The sequence below is a fragment of the Ascaphus truei genome, chromosome 2, assembly GCF_040206685.1.
Source record: "Ascaphus truei isolate aAscTru1 chromosome 2, aAscTru1.hap1, whole genome shotgun sequence".
NCBI classification, from domain to species: domain Eukaryota; kingdom Metazoa; phylum Chordata; class Amphibia; order Anura; family Ascaphidae; genus Ascaphus; species Ascaphus truei.
The window spans coordinates 401,366,531-401,383,087 of record NC_134484.1 but is presented as its reverse complement, the minus strand read 5'-3'; positions in this window follow the sequence as shown (position 1 = coordinate 401,383,087).

Genomic DNA, 16,557 nt, shown 5'->3' with positions numbered 1-16,557 from the left:
AAATACAATAATCTTGCCAAACTATTGATTTCAATGAATTGAGTACATCCATATTATCCCGTAGGTAGGAAGGGAATGAAGAAGTGAGGGGAGCTATAAAAGTGTCAACATAACGTGATAAATTGGAAGTCATAGCGGCTAGAGAGATATTGGAGGTAGAGGAAGCACACAGGAGCCTTGGAATGAGTTTCAAAAAAAAACTTCTGTTGTATTAATACATCAGAGCAGGTATATAAACAGTGACGTTTCTGGACAATCCTGTCTTTCTTCAGACCATACACTTGGAGACACCAGGGTCAACAGAGGGTGAGCACCAAGGAGGAAAACATTGTTGATTTATTCTTTATAAACATTAGTGTGCTACCCTTACATACTTTTATACTGCCAGGAAGTCATAGGGGCCTATTCTAGTAGCCTTCATAATAGAAATCGCTGGGCCGGTTATGCTGTCAGTCTTTTGAGCATTTTTGTCACGGTATGCAGAGCCTCGAATACCTGCGATAGCAAAATGCCAAAACTGTCGAGCCAGCGAGGTGATGTTCGCCTCTCTCTAAAGGGTTCACCCGGCGAACTGCAGCGATCTGCGACCCAGCTGCATAGAGAGCTGCACAGAGAGAGCCGCCTCTCGCTGCGCATATCTCACCAGCAATCGCACGCTTTTAATCAAAAATGTAATACTAGTGTACGTGAGCAGGGGGTCTCCGGTGCTGCTATTATTGGGTATCGGCTCCGGAGCCTCCCAGCATCAATCCAATGCAGGAAAAAATCGTTTTTTTTTCTAAGTGCTCTTTCGCCAACTTCTCACCAGCTTCACACCAACTATTCCTGGCGTGAGGATTTTGGGAGCAAATCGCCATTTTAGAGCGCGATTAGCCTCGATAAACTAATCGAGGCTACTAGAATTGCACGAGTTTCAAAACCTGCCTATAAGTGGTTTATCGCAACTCACCCGGCGATGTTTTTTGGACGGCAGCAAAAAATGGCGATTCATGCCTTTATCGCCCACATATCGAGGCTTACTGAATAGCAGTAGGCATTTTGGCCGAAAAGTCCTCGTTAAGTGGGTTATCGAGGCTACTAGAATAGGCCCCATAGAGTTTATCCCAGACACAATGGGACGGCCCGGTGGGTCTTGCAGGGATTTATGAATCTTGTAGTACCTGCAACATGTTCTTCCACTGTCTTCCAGTTAAGCATATCTCGAAAATGAACATAAAGCTATTATTGCTTTGTTTTTTACATAGTGTGGTGTTTAAAGTCCTATTATACTACGTAAATATGTAGTCAGTATAGAATTAGTGCTGCAGCCTTCTTCACATCCGTCATTATTTAATGTAATACAGGGGTGCGCAAACTTCTTGAGCTGCGCCCCCCTGCCCGGGAGCTGCAGTGTTTGCGCCCCCCCCTCTCCCAATGACTCGGCGTCAAATTACGTTGTGGGCCATGTGACATTACGTCTCGTGACCCCACCGCTTCATTTAAAGCATGTTGCCATGGCGATGCGTGACGTCACATGACCCCACTGCGTCATTTGACGCTGCGTCGCCGAAGACTCGCACAGAGCAGGTAAGTGAGTTACATTAATTTAAATGCCATGGGGAAGAGCGCGGGGCCTCTGTAACCGCCCACGGCCCGCCTACAAATTCTCCCTCTCTGTTATAATCTATGCAGGGTATGAAATGCTAAATTAGAGTTAAGGAAAAAAGTTCAGGCTTGCAGAAGGAGAAACAAACTGCTGTTCATCATTTTACGCAGGGATGATCGAAGGTTAATGCATATTGAATTTGCGGCTCTGTAACTTAGGCCAACAAGGTTGTTTGGTTAATACAGGATTTTTTTTTTTTTTTTTACTAATTACTGTGTATGTGTCACTGGAAAGCTTTACTTTCTACTTTTAATTTTCTAGCTCTAATTATTCCATTTGTCTTTTACCTACTCCAGTGCTAACCCATGCGGCTCAACTGGTGTGTTGTTCCTACGCATGCTGTAAGTTATTCACCGGATGCTTTTTATATTTGTTTACCACATGCATGTTTTCCTACAGTTAAGTGCTATGAACTCTGATTAATTAATTCATCCATATGGTTATCATTAAACGGCAGCCTAAAAATATCACTGCTAGCACTGTACCTTGTGAATATACTTCATGGATGACTGAAATATCTGGCTAGAAGGACAATGACGGAATGCCTGTACTGATATAGATACGTTAATGCAGGGGGGCACACACTTTTTTCTCTGCGCCCCCCTGCCTGCTCTCCCCTCTTGCGTTGTCATGGCGATGCGTCCGCCAGAAGCCACTGGAGAGAAGGTAAGAGACATACAGAGGTCTCGCGCGCTCCCTCGGCATTTAATTCAAATGATGTGGGGAAGAGCGCGGAGCCTCTGTAAGCGTTGCGCCACCCCCCAGAAAATGTCACGCCCCCCAGTTTGTGCACTCCTGCGTTAATGAATTGGAGCTGCTCCAGCCCAATGATTTGTCCAGTGTAGACAATTTTCTTTGCAAAAAAAGCAAGTTCTATTTCATAGTTTTCCGGAGTGGACAGTGATGCATTTGTCAGCACAAAAAACATTTACTGTAGTAACATTTGCATTCGTAATATATGAGTACTAGGTGATACCTTTCTTATTTGGACTAACAATTTATATTTTAGAAAGGGCTCCTCAGGTCAAGCAATACTGATTTACAATAGTTTCTCAGACATGCTACTCCATAAGGGTCCCTCCATTCTAGAAGACAGATTTTAGTCCCATTCAAGTTAAAGCAGCAAAACATGTGAAATCTTATGGGGTTTTTTATTTAATAAATCAGTTTTGTACTATTAGATAAGTGACTGTATTTTTTTATTTTATTATTAAACTCTTAATGCTATTTTTTATGCGTTTTAAAGCATCCTCTCTATAGCAGGTTTTAACCCATCCCTCAAGCAGTGCAAGATCTTTGCAACACTTTACTGTTAGATAATTTGTTGTCAATATTCCCAGCAGTTTAAGCTGCAAACTGTAACAATAGATAATGTTACCTTAGTAATATAACAAATACATTGTAGCTGCTGAGTTACACTGACTGAAGCAGATTTATAAGAGGATCACCAAACGATTGCCAGCTTAGGTAAGATTGTAGAATTATACATTGTCACATGCTTTACATATACAAATAATAAAAAAAATAAAAAGGTGGAATGTAGTATTGCTGGTTTAAGGGGCTTTAAAGGGCGATATTTACTAAGCAGCATTACCCCATAAGAAAACGTCCATGCTGGAAAATACCTTACAGCACATTCACTTAAATGTGCCATGAAGGGCCTTATTTACTAAGCTGTGCTAATAGGTGTCTTGTAAAGTAGCATTGCCTAGAATATATGTCCCTCTGTCTCTTCTGCACTGAGATGACAAAAAGAAGAGTAAAGAAACATTAAATGAAAACTTAGTGCTCAGAACATTTGACTACATACATGCTTGTCACATTGGATCAGGTATCCCAGACATGGTGCTTTTGGGTACAGTTTTGGCATTCATTATACTGTATCTATAGTCATGGCTCATTCTGTGGTAGGCTATATAGCCATGCAGATTGTGAAGAGCTCCAATTCAGTAAAGGCACAATAAAGTTCATGCATAGAGATCGTCGAAACTGACAAAATTAGGTTCCTGAAATTGCACAGATTATTTTGCCAAAATCCGTCCCGCAGACTAAAATCATGCTTGAAGATCCGGGTGGATTCATTCAAATTCGCCATTCACTGCCATCCGGATAGATTTTTTTTAACTTTCAAATTTTATTTGCTGTCGCCATTTTTATATATATCCCCTCAAGCATCCCTTGCCTATGCTGAACAAGCATCCCTTGCCTATGCTGAAACAGGAGCACACCTGAGCGATATGCTAATGACTATGCAAAGTATATTTAAATGAGTCCCATCCCAGACGTTCTAAAAGGACTTCCATACCAACTATATAGAGCTGACAATAAGCCTAAGGCACCAACCTAATGACTGGAATCATGTCAGACCCAACAGAACCCACAACCACTGCTTTTCTAGGCCACTGCTCTAGCAGTGTGAGCTAAACCAGTTGATGGCAAGCACCATTGTCACAGCTGTGCTTCACTTTGTTTTTAATTGTGTGTCAGAAAACGTGTTTTATTTCATCTATCAAGAAGCATACGAATAGCACTGTGAACATTTTGAACACATGATACATAAAGCTTGGCCCCCTGCAGACGCACTTACCAGAACTCCCTCCTACTGTCTCTGTACGTTCTCCCTACCTACCAATTAGATTGTAAGTTCCTCGGGGCAGGGACTCCTCTTCCTTAATGTTATGTTTGTCTAAAGCACTTATTCCCATGATCTGTTATTTATATTATCTGTTATTTATTCGATTACCACATGTATTACTACTGTGAAGCGCTATGTACATTAATGGCGCTATATAAATAAAGACATACAATAAATACAATACAATCTCTATTAGAATACAGTAGGGCTCTGATCATACGGCATGTATGCATATGCCGGATAGCGAAAATCGCAGAAATTCGGAACATAGAATTTGTTAGGTCCACGGCAATTTACTGTGTCTCCAACCCCCTCTGCAAATGTGCAGACTCGGCCGTCCCACTTCTGCGCATGCACGTACTCGGCCGCTCCCCCGTTCTGCGCATGCGTGAACTCGGCCACCCCCCTTATGCGCATGCGCAGACATGGCGGCCCCCTTCTCGGTACCGCCGTATTGGCAGATTGCTGAGAAGCGAAACACCAAGAACCGGGGATCTACTGTATATGGAGAGAGAAATAGCAGGCAATCCTTTAGATGAGGTGTATGCCTCAATATTCCAAGAAGGTAAAATACTCCTTAGAGATGTATAATGACCTGGACAAAGTAACTTTTAATACATATACAATACAGGGACAGGACAGAGGGGGGAGGGACAAGAAACAGATAATTAATTAAATAGAATAGATAGGAATGGGTAAATAGCTAGGGGTCATGGAGGTAGAATGGGGGCAAGTGGTAGTTTGGCAAGCAGGGGAACACTCATTAAATACATATAATAATATAAAACTTCTAAAGACTAAATACAATTTTAGTAGAAAAGCAGAAGCCGACAAGATAACAGTAGCACAAACTTGAAAAACCTTAACTGCATGTTTTATAACTCTGTGCCCAGGACATACTTGAAAACGAGAGGTTACTCTCAATGTATTACATCCTGGTAAAACAATTTTATAAATAAATATAAGTAAATGTTTGCTAATGCAAGAAGCCTGACAGATAAAATGGGGGAGCTTGGATTCATAGCTACAAGTATGAAATCATAGGCATTACTGAAACATGGTGGGATGAAACTCATATCTGGGCAGTTAATTTAGAGGGTTATTCCCTTTTTCGGAAGGATCAAGCAAATAGAAGTATGTTTATATGTTAATCCGGATCTAAAACCTATTATAAGGGAAGATGTTTATGAAGGGAATGATGAAAATGTAGAGACCTTGTGGATAGAAATTAGCCGTGGAGGTTAAAGTAGAAAGAAAATGTTTGTAGGGATGTGCTATAAACCACCACATATCTGTGAGATAGATGAAGCCAAAGTTATAACTGTAATCCCTAGAGCAGCAGATGTGGTGCCCATTTTCTTCTAGCCCAGTAGAATGAGGTTGCCCATGTTCTGTTCAGCTTTTAATTAATGTTACCTGGCCTCAGTAATTCATAACCCTGAGTACATATTATTACTTTGTGCTTGAAGTGCTTTCAAGGTTACAAATACAATAAACAAAATAGATATCCCTTGGAGGTATGCTCTTAGCAGACAGAGGTCTGAGTTATCAACTCTATATAGTTAGTACAGTATACAAATCTTTTTAGGAAGTGGGGGAAGGGACTTATTGAAATATACTTTGTATAGCACATGTAGCTTGGCATAGCCATTAGTATACCGGTTAGGTGTGCACCTTTTTCAACACAGGCATGTGCAATTACGGATTTCCGTTTTTTTTAGAGTGAACCGCAGATCAAATGAACTGCCTGATCTGAGGCGCATCCAAATTCACAAAAAGAAATCGCCCATCTCTATTCATGCACTGCAATCACTGTTGACTTTTCAAGGTGATGTCTTTGTCACAATAGCCTGCACGGTCAATCCTTTTACTGTCAAGACCGAAGTGAGTTAGATTTAAAGGGTGGGGGCCAGATACCAATTACATTTCTACCACTATTGCAAAGTAGGAGTTATTAGAATCATTTTCATTCTAGTGCCTCAGAATTAGTACACACTTAATTTGCCTAAACTATAGCATCTAGCACCTACATTTGTGAATACTCATTATTATAGTCTATTCACTTCTCACTGCAACCAGTTTCCGATTGCGTTACAACAGTTTGTATGTGATCCTGGAATCAATTACATTTGGCAGCATAAAATGTAAATACACCACATAAAATAGAGCAATCTCTGTATCACAGACGTAATATGCAATGCTGGAGCAAGAGTTAACTTACAATCAGATTTATGTCCCATACATCTTTTCCTTAGTGTGCACAGGGGTATATTTACTTGTGGCATTGAACTAGAACCTAATAACATGGCATGATATCATTACTGAACTCTAAATGAACGCATTGGCGCAAATTCAGAGAACAATGTTATTTAGAATTAGAAGTAGATTGCAACACAAAACTTTAAAAGCCCTATATTTTCTTTTTAACATTTTGCTGGTGCTGGATTCAATGCAACAACAAATAAGACAATGATGGGTTTAACTCATTTATGGTTATAATGTGTGATAAATAAACGAGTTATTATATATGTGTAGCCCCCTTCCCCCGTGTCTAGGGAAACTACGTGTGGTGCGTTACTTGAGTGGCTCACAGGAGACCTGATCCTCCGCTGCAGGGAGCCTGGGGTGATTACAGTCGATTTGATGACAGCGCCTCCACCTGTGAGGGATAAAAGCGCAGTTGGATAACCCCTTCCCAGGAACACACAGTAAAGAATAAATATACACACACAGTGATATAACAACTTATCTTTACTGATAACATATAACTTATTACTGTACCCCCAACACAATAACACCACTTTGGTAAGACACCCAAAGTACTGAGGCGCCCTGGGCACCTAACCACCCGGTGTCCACAGAGTCCAGCCCACCCAAGGTGTGTGTGGTAGTGCAATGTAGCAATATACAAGGGGTTGTTGTGAGTCACGATCTCACCGCTCCGTTGTTCTGCTACACACGCCGGTGATGTCTTCCTCATCCGTCTGGGTTGGTGCTATTTTGATAAATTAAATCTTTTTTGAAAATCCGCATTGTGACCTGGATCATCAATTCTGTTCTACAGACTCACATTTTTGGCCAGAAGAATCGGTCCCTCACTAGTCCAAATGTCTTATCTACCCCCAGATGTCCATGGTCATTGTGCTGGGACCATAGGACATGATACTGCAGATTTCTAGGCAGAACCAACTGTCTACGGTCACGGTGATTGTGGTAGGGGACGATCTTGTAGAGGAAACCACGCTCAATGTGGAACTTGTCCCATTGTCTCATTATGACGGCGACCGTGTTGGTGGGGGCACACCACCAATGAGGGGTTGTCTTGTGGGATGGCCTGGAGTATAGCTCCAGCCACCAGGTCACACATCTGGTACTGTACCAATTCCTTCCATCCTATGATGTTGTCCTGGGTGATTGCCATGCCTTCTGGATGACAGTAAGTGCGCGGGGAGTGCCATGGATTGGCATCGCAATGTGTCATCTACTCTTAATTCTATGAATGCCACCTTGTCCTGCACTATGCCAGTCGTTGAACACATGGCCCGAATCCCAGGTCAAGGGATTTATTCCCAAGGGCCATCGTCAGACTTTACATTTAGTCCTGGTGTTCTGGACAGAGTATCGGCTCTGACATTTAGGGGCCCTGGCTTATATTTGAGGGTGAACTGATAGTTGGATAGTGCCGCCAACCACCTGTGGCCAGTGGCATCCAATTTGGCGGAGGTTAGGATATTAGTCAATGGGTTATTGTCGGTCCGTACCTCAAACGAGAGGAGACTCCATACGAGTAGTCATGAAGCTTGTCGACTACTGCCCACTTGAGTGCGAGGAACTCTAGCTTGTGGATGGGGTAGTTTTGCTCTGAGGGTGTCAAGCTTTAGCTCACATACGCCATGGGGCGAAGACCAGCAGGGTATTTTTGATGGAGTACTGCTCCCAATCCACTGAAACTTGCGTCCACGTGTAGGATATACGGTTGCTCGGGGTCGGCATAAGCCAAGACGCCATCACGTTGGTGACTTCCGCAGTGTCATTTGATGCTGCGAATTGGAAGAAGGAAAAGGGCGGCAGAAAGGAGACAGCAAGGAGCCGCCCGGCATATGTAAGTGACTTCCCATCAGGCCCAATAGGCATGAGAGCGCAGCAAATGTATATGGGGGCGGATATTGTTTCCGTCCCAAAATTTTGCCGTCCTAAGCCCGGGCCTAATGGGAAATCTGCCACTGCCTGTTGGTGGCCCTTGAGGACTAGCGTTGCCCACGCTTTGGCTGAAGATGTAAAAAGTAAATGGCTCCACATTTTTGTTGTTTTCTCAATAAATCCTAATAAATTAATTACGTGAGGTGTTCTTATTATGGAAAGAGTACATCAAGGCCTGAAGGAGGAATGTTCCTGCCTTGGATGCCGGTTCAAATCCTAGTGTCAGCGCTCCTTGTGACCTTGGTAAAGTCACCCAAGAGTCTTGTGACTCAAGCACCAACATTAGATGTTAAACTCTATGGGCAGACTCATTATGCCTGCAAAATTCTGTGCATAGCACTGCATACACTATCAACGCTATACAAGAACATATCACATTGGTTTGCAAAACAGGGGGTCCAATGATACATCATTGCCATATTATTTGTGTAAGTAGGAAGTATTTCTTTGAGCTATTAATTAAATTGCAATTTTTTTCTTACAATATTGCTAAAAATAAATGTACTACAAATTGTGTTTTCACCATGCTCGTTAAGAACTATTTATGCAGATTGCTACAAAACACATCTCGTTTACATGCACTTTTGCATTAAATGTTTGCTTTCTCTCTGTCTCACTCTTTCTTTAAAATTGTCACTGAGGGAGGCAGGATCTCAGGGTTAGCATTTCCATGAAAAATGCATTTGTGCCCCTTAATAAATAACATGTGAATACCACATGTTGCATTATTTCTTTATTTACATAAACATTTAACTACTGAATGGATTTGAACAGCTGGAAAATGCAACTTCTGCGCAGTTTAGAGACCCAAGAACTGTTTAATACAGTAAGATGTGACTCTGTGCAAAAATATTTTTGCACAAAAGTTCTTGATAGCTCAGGTTCAAGTGAATTGTGTATAATTTATCAAAGTGAGGGGTACGCATGCAAGTCCTCATATCACTTTGATGACATGCATTCCCCTGTTTCGTTCTATAGGACACCTAGCAAAATTCCTTCATCCCTACAGTCCACATTAGAATGTGATTTTGTTTCTTACCAGAAGCTGCAGCTAGCACTGGGAAATGATTAATATTACACATGAAAATGAATTTCAGATGTTGACAACTTTGCATACAAAATGTATACCTGAATAACATTCTAGAACTTTTTAATAGGTAGCAAAAGAGAAATATGATCAGTAAAGCAGGTCAATAGTGCTAGAACAGTGATTCCCAACCTTTTATACATTGTTTCTAGAATATAAGTGAAGCCCTGACTGTCATTTCACCATGCTAACAATTTTCAAAGCTATTTTGATTAATCTTTTTAGTCTTATTTTATTTAAAACTCACCTCATATCCCAAGAGCCAGCAACACAATGCGTGGCTAGTTCTCCTGGAACTCAAGTGTTAACATATTTAATTACTTAACGCAACCATGATAATTAAAGCCTTAATTACCACTGCTTCAAATGTAAAGTCGTCTTTTTTTTATTGTGAATTTACTTTTTTTCCAGTACTGTCTGATCTTCTCACTCACTGAATAGTGCTAACAATAATAACTTCACAGTAACACACAAACTATTCTACTAGCATTCTACAATGATCTCTGGTGTGCCTACAGTATCTGAGAAAAAGAAGTGCAACAAATGAGTGATGTTGAAAAAACATTGACAACTGTTGCCTCCTTCTGGTCTTCTCTGGATGTACCTGCCACATCTGTGGTCCTTTCCTTTTGGATTTTTTTTATCCTACTATTTCTTGATACTTCCCCTTGCTCATTCTAGTAGCAGTATAGACATCTGGTCTATACAACCTTTTATGAAATATTTTTTATCAAAATAATTATTATATATTTTTCCCCATGTTGCATTACAGAAATTGCAGCTTGTGTATTTTTTTTTTCTTCCATTTTTTTTAAAAATCTGTGTAATCTTGTGAATGGCTTCTGATTTATGATCTGAAATGGTTTCAATGAACAGTTTAATACATTTTAAGGGTCTAATTTATTTACAGCAGAATTAATTTGCAGCTGTAACCTGCAAAAAGTAAATGGTATCAAATACAGAAATTCATCTGGATGTTGAATTATATCCTTAAAAAGGGGGTACATTCACAAAAAGTGTGATAAACATGACTGATCAAATGCAGGCATTTAAATAAATGAAATTAAAAAATACCTTTTGGTCCAGGAAACTATACTGGCCACATTCTTTGTTGTCATCATGTCATTGAAATGAACAATCGAATATAGCACATTTTGATGAATCTAAACCAAAGAATTGATCTAGGATTTGATTGTAATCCCCTTGAAATTTACATTTTCTAGTAGAAGATGTAGTATACTTAAATTCATGTAGGAAATAAGGTGCAATATTATGTAATAATATTAAGACACAATATAATGTGATTATAATTGACTCAGAAATATTATGTGATTATCAATGACAGAAATAAGATAAAATTTATTTTTACCATGCATTTTTGTTTAGACGGTCCTATTATACAGTGTTGTGGGATAGTGACTAACAGATAACAGTGAAGTATCAAATTACAGTATCATACACTGCTGCAATAGATAAACACTTTTCTGGTCATATGAAATTACAATGTAAACAAAACTACATTTATTTGTATATTCATACATAGGCAATCAGAAGAAAGCTGCTAAAGAAGAACAAATAAATGTCCATTATATGGTGCGTGCACCTCAAGCTGTGTGATATGCTTAAGAATTCCCCAGTGGCTAAACACTTCTTAGAAGCTAAACATAATGTGAGCCAATTACCTTTTCAACTTATTGATCATGTAGGACCACTTAGAAGATGGGGAGATAGAGAGGATTGCCTCCTTTGATGTGAGACTAAATGGATTCATGAATTAGACTGTCAAACAATAAAGAGTATGAATGAGATTTTATATTTTAGACTATTCCTGTAGCAACTCATTGTCTTGATCTGTAAATTGTCATCAGCATTTATACATAGTCATATATAGTTACATAGTGGATGAGGTTGAAAAAAGACATACGTCCATCAAGTTCAACCTATGCTAAATTTAGATGAAAGATACTTTATACTATATTTGTACTTGCAGTATATTGTTATGATTCTATGGTCTTTGATGTTTTCTGTTAAACAAAAAGAAACAGCTACTGCACAGCTAGAATGTAAGTTTGTGTAAGGGGTGCATGCTGGGGTGAAAACAGGTAGCAAAGATAGAAGAGTAATCCCTATAGTGCGTGCACTCAACCTTTGTAGTAGAACTCTGTATTATCAACTAAAAGAGATGAAAATCCATCTCCACTGATATATAGTTTTATTAAATAGCACACAAATATTAAAACCTATTTCAACATATAGCGTATCAATACAATCCTGTATATAAACACAGATTGATTGATAGTGAGTTGCCACTTTCAGTCAGAAGTAAAAATTATCATATGCTTTACGTAACAAGTATGCTTGTATGGCAGGGAAAATTGGTTAAGTGGTAAGTGTGGATTTTTTTAACTAAAGTGAAGTGCAATGAAATGTTAATCGTGTATAATAAAATGTATACCCACAGAGTGTCCGAGTCTGTGATTAAATTGTGCAAAATATAACATATAATAAATAATAAACCAAGTGTCACCAAACGATATTTATACTTTGTAATTTGTTTGATAACAAGTAGCTGCATCAAATTTAACTATTGATATAGTTCCAACGTCTCACTCGTACATTTCTTAGTAGACCGCTGCACATATTATATATACACATGCAGTGCATCAGGTAGAGCTCTTGGGTATCGTTACTTAGTAAAAGGACTTTAAATATCCCTGTAGATAACTTGTATCAATTTGCTTTGTAACGATATTGGAGATATATATATATATATATACTGTGCTGTTATGGCTTCAAGGATATTCCCTCCCATCATCACATATGGTATGACCAGCATCAAATTTCAATACATATATATGTGTGTATAAAGAGGTGGTTTTCAGAGCTACGAGTTCATGGCTGGCTAGGTGTTTGTAACATACCTTATCTTCCCTTGGGGTAGCCTGTGCAGCCGCTCCCCGTAGTTGCTGTATCTAAACCACCTCTAGTATTGTCTTCCAAGGTAAATTAGGGCAGGGTTCTAGCTACTAGTGCATTCCTCATCGGTCCACATCTTTTTAGCTAGCTACGAAATACAAAGTATCGTGTGGCAGATTCACTTGCGACCTGCGTCGCAGTCACGCTACAAACTAGATGACTGTGATGTCATCATCACCGACGTGCGTTTCATTCCCTTCATTCCCGATTAAGTTCCTGACGGGAAGGAAACGCGCGTCGGGTGATGAGAGAGAGAGCGAGCGAGAGAGAGAGATCTCAAATATCATTACAAAGCAAATAGATACAAGTTATCTACAGGGATATTTAAAGTCCTTTTACTAAGTAACGATACCCAAGAGCTCTATCTGATGCACTGCATGTGTATATATAATATGTGCAGTGGTCTACTAAGAAATGTACGAGTGAGATGTCAGAACTTTATCAATAGTTAAATTTGATGCAGCTACTTGTTATCAAACAAATTATAAAGTATAAATATCGTTTGGTGACCCTATAGAAACAGGGATCACTACAAGTCATTGCTTAATCTTGTTACCAGGGACACTTGGTTTATTATTTATTATATGTTATATTTTGCACAATTTAATAACAGACTCGGACACTCTGTGGGTATACATTTTATTATACACGATTAACATTTCATTGCACTTCACTTTAGTTAAACAATCCACACTTACCACTTAATCAATTTTCCCTGCCATACAAGCATACTTGTTACGTAAAGCATATGATAACTTTTACTTCTGACCTGAAAGTGGCAACACACTATCAATCAATCTGTGTTTATATACAGGATTGTATTGAAACGCTATATGTTGAAATAGGTTTTAATATTTGTGTGCTAATTAATAAAACTATATATCAGTGGCGATGGATTTCCATCTCTTTATGTTGATAATACAGAGTTCTACTACAAAGGTTGAGTGTACGCACTATAGGGATTACTCTTCTATCTTTGCTACCCTTTCATGTTTTCTACCATATTCTTTCCTGTGGTACCACTTTTTTTTTTTATCTCATACTTCATATTCTGTGTTGGGTACAGTAGTCTGTATAATTTTAATATTTTTTTTTATAAAGTAATTTATGAGTATTTTATAGGATTATCACATTGTTTAACAGTCGGTCACTTGTGTTTGAGTCATTTTTTTTCTATTTCTCTATATTTGGGGTATATATATATATTCTTTAATTTTTAATTTTTTTTTGCTTTTTCCCTAGAGGGCGCTTGTTCATTTCTTCATGCACATATTATGCATACACTCAGACAAAAATACTGCCTTATACTTGAGCACAGTTTACAGACAGTTCATCAGATAGTGACATCCACTATCGGATGAATATAGGTTCTTATTGATACATATGATATGATTTCATAGAGAAAATGTCCTGAAATTTTTTTTTTTAAATTGATTACTTTCAGATACTTTTGAAGCATGACTGGTTCAGTTTCTATACCTGGAATGGTCAATCATCATAAAATCAACTTGTATTTATTGGTCAGGAAGGCAAACCTATGAAGATTTGATGTTTTCTCTATACATACAGCATAGGTAGCACTTTTGGCATGTAAAGAAATACATTATTATTATTGAATACATTATAATATAATATTATTAATACATTATTATTATTATTGAAGTATTTCACTTTATATTTTTTACGATATATGTTTTGTCAATGTGATGTAGCATTGGGCACCCCTGTCTCTTGTTATATACAATTGCCATGCTCAGTAGCTCTCTTGTTGACATAAATATATATTCATGATGTGGTGGGTGTGGGAGTTTGAGCTAGCTGGGAATGTGTGTTAAAGAAATACAAATACTGCATATTGGATTTGAAATTACAGGTTCTCCAATTGAATGGGTTAAGTGGTACACTGAAGAAAGAAATATATTTTTTTCTACAATACTTGTTGATTCCCAGTCACTGACCTCTATTCAATGGCAATATCAAAATACAGGACACAAGGTGATATATCTAATATTATCTTTTTAATATTTATGTAACGGCTGGAACCCCTTGTCTGACCCACCCAATCTCACATTGGCCCGTGTGGTCTAACCGGTCCCCATTACAAGGTCGTGTGTGGTGGTGCACCTGCTAGTAACAGGACTCCTGAGTCTCCCGCTTGGTGTTATAGAGGATATCATCAGGACAGGTTTCTGAGGTAGTGGGTACGAGTCCAACTTACTTCACGTGCAGCGCCTCCACCTCATCAGGATCTATGCTTCTGCAGGGAGATGGTCCTGGTGAGGAACTCCTTCTCGGTGGTGACTGCCACTGCAGAGTAATCTCACACTCACACAGTGGGGGTTTCTTTGAACATGGCATCTTTATTGTAGTTTGGGATGTAGCAGACTGCCCCATGCAGCTGCCGGCTCTAGCCGCACATCTCTCCGTGCTGTCCCTTTGCCAGGTACGCCCTCCCGTATTGAAGTGGGATTCCCTCTCTCCTAGGGAGATCACCACTGTGCCAGGTCCCTGGACACAGTGTGGCTTAGACAGACTCGATTGGTCACTCTGCTACCGCTAGTTACTGCACTAGGGTCACAAAAGTATTCCTCCAATCCCTTATGCCGTAGCATACATTTTACCAGCTGCTTCTCTGCCAATCTTGCAACAACACTAACTGACAGTGTTGTGCCCTTTATACTTCAGGGGGCAGGCGCATCTCTGATGTCACTATCCAGGGACTCAGCGCATACAGCCACTCCCTTCCTTACACAGGGCACCACACCAGGGTCTGAGGGAAAACCTCCATAACTACTGCTGGCAGGCCTGTACTTACCAGGACTTACTGCCAACAGGGAAGATGTACGCAGTCATTATTATGCATGGCTACATACTCCCCCTGGTTAATACCCACCGTCCCGGCTGGGACCTAAATTTGGTGTACCTTGCGCCAGGAAACACTGCAAAAGAACACACAAATAACATGGCAAACATCATCACATTGACATAATAATGCAAGCCCATCTCACTCACTGACCAGCAGGGAGCGCTAAAGAAAACAGCAGACCACTCTATGTTGTTAATCAATAATAATGTCGAGGATCTGGCTTCTTCACCTCCCGCCCCGCGGCATCATGCACAGTCACGCTGTATTCCCGTGGTATCCCTCGCTCATTGTAATACACCACTTTGTGCATATACACACTGCGTCCTATCTTCCAGACCCGCATAAGCTGGGACACCCTCTGCTCGGCCTGCATTCCTTTAATGGCTCCCCCTTTCTCTACGATATAGTGCTGGATATCGTTTTTAAGCCATCTCTCCCTATTCTCCTCTATCTCTCTCATTAGAGGTTCTGGGACATACGGATAATCAAGCCCATGTGATTTCCTGTATTTTGCCGCAATAGCCCGTTCAGCTCGGCAAGCCCTGGTTAGCTTACTTTCGCCTGCCGCCCTGGGCAACACCCATGATAGGGGCTCATCGGTCTCTACCGGGTCATCCAACCCTGCGGACCCCTTAGGGATAATAAAGCCTGCCTGGATACGATCCCACCTTACCCTTAGGGCCCTAAGGTATGCCTCATCGTCAAAGTCACCGGCAGCCCACCAGTGATCAACCATCCCCTCCCTCTCTAGGATAAATCGGGTGCGGTCGAACCAGGCTACATATCCCTCGTACAACGGGGCCCACCACCTAGTCTCCTTCCGTTCTTCGGAGCTAGGGTCTATAGACTCCTCTATCGACTCCTCATCAGGCCCACCCGAAGATACCCCGGACGTACCCTCAGATCGCTCGACAACTCCTTTATACTGTGAGGTGTTTCTAACGGTAATGCTTAGCACACTAGGGCAATCACTGGATACCGACACTTGTCGGGACATCCTCCCTCCTCCCTCCGACCCATCATCCGAAGTTCCCAAGTCCAGGCTTCCAGTCCGATCCTTGGAAGGACCCCGTGACTCCCCGGACAACCCTAAGCTAGAACTGGACCCAAATGAAATAGTGACGGGGACAGGGGCTTTAGCTAGGGCC